We start from the raw sequence: 1,451 nt of genomic DNA on the forward strand, positions 1-1,451 counted from the left end.
ACCCCGCCCCCCTACAGCTTCCTAGTAACATCTGTTTTTGGCCCCTCTTTAGGCTAGCCCTGGTAGTTTTTTGCTATTTTAAGTGGATATTCTCAAGAAGTATATGCTTTTTAAAAGTTTGTCTTTTAACTTGCATACAGTCATGGATTTTTTTTCAGCTCATTCAACTTTGAAGAAAGAGAGATTTGGTTTTGGTCTGAGCACATCCTGAAATCCCATGATTACTGTCACTTGCACAAGAGTTTGCTCTTCTGCTATACAGAAAGTGCTATTTGAAGCAATCATTTTTACTGTGGATAGTATGAGGGATACAACTTGCAATGTTCTTGGGATTTTAAAATAAAGATCTCTCCCCTGAACTTCTTGGCAATAATTAGCTGTCTAATCAATTGCTGATATCCACAGTGACTCAAATCAGCAGCAAAACTTGAAAATATTGATCGTGACCTTCTGGTTTTAATGGTTTCTGTGTACTCTGTATGTAAGTGATTCTAGTGCCTGTTGAAGCTGTCCTCAGTGGTTCTCCCTTCTGAGGTTTTGTATTACTTTCCTAGGGCTGTCATAACAAAGTACCACAGACTGGATGGCTTAACAACAAAAATTTATGTTCTCACAATCCTGAAGGACAATAGTCTGAAATCAAGGTGTCAACAGCATTGGTTTCTTCTGAGGCCATTCTCCTTAGCTTGTAGATGGCTGTAGTCTTCCTCTGTCTTCACGTGGATTTTTCTCTGTGCTATTTGTGTCTTGTATTACTTTCCTAGAGCTGTCATAACAAAGCACCACAGACTGGATGGCTTAACAACAAAAACTTATTTTCTCACAATCCTGAAAGACAATAGTCTGAAATCAAGGTGTCAATAGCATTGGTTTCTTCTGAGGCCATTCTCCTTAGCTTGTAGATGGCTGTATTCTTCCTATGGATTCTTCACGTGGATTTTTCTCTGTGCTATTTGTGTCCAAGTTTCCTCTCCTTTTTTTTTCTGTTGTTTTGTTAATCCTCACCCAAGAATGTTTTTTCCCATTGATTTTGTTAGAGTGAAAGGGAGAGAGGGAAGAGAGAGAGAGATGGGAGAGAAGCATATTGATTGTTTGCCTCCTACACACACCCCAGCTGAAGCCAGGGACCAGACCTGCAACCCAGGTACATGCCCTTGACCAGGAATCAACCTGAGACCCTTGGGTCTGTGAGCCAACGTTCTAACCACTGAGCAACACTGGCCAGGGTGAAATTTCCTCTTTTAAAGACACCAGTCATAATGGGTTAGGGCCACTCTAATGACATCATTTAACCTTAATTATGTTTTTAAAGACCCTATTTCCAAATACAGCCACATTCTGAGGTAGTTGAGGGTTAGGACCTCAACATACTAATTTTTTTGGTGGGAGGAGAGATAATTCAGTCCATAACATTTTTTTTTCAGTGTCTTAATTATTTATTTGGTGTCATT

The 1,451-nt window shown here is 39.8% G+C and overlaps 1 long non-coding RNA gene across 1 annotated transcript in view; it reads right to left on the bottom strand.

Annotated features, from left to right (window-relative positions):
• Positions 1 to 244: 244 nt before the first annotated feature.
• LOC107181718 overlaps positions 245 to 1,451 on the bottom strand; it is an 18,917-nt gene continuing 17,710 nt past the window's right edge. Inside the window, exon 4 of the long non-coding RNA XR_001512418.1 lies at positions 245 to 254. This is a non-coding gene — a long non-coding RNA (uncharacterized LOC107181718). The remainder of the gene's footprint in view (positions 255 to 1,451) is intronic.

The sequence above is a fragment of the Myotis davidii genome, unplaced genomic scaffold (genome assembly GCF_000327345.1).
Source record: "Myotis davidii unplaced genomic scaffold, ASM32734v1 scaffold187, whole genome shotgun sequence".
NCBI classification, from domain to species: domain Eukaryota; kingdom Metazoa; phylum Chordata; class Mammalia; order Chiroptera; family Vespertilionidae; genus Myotis; species Myotis davidii.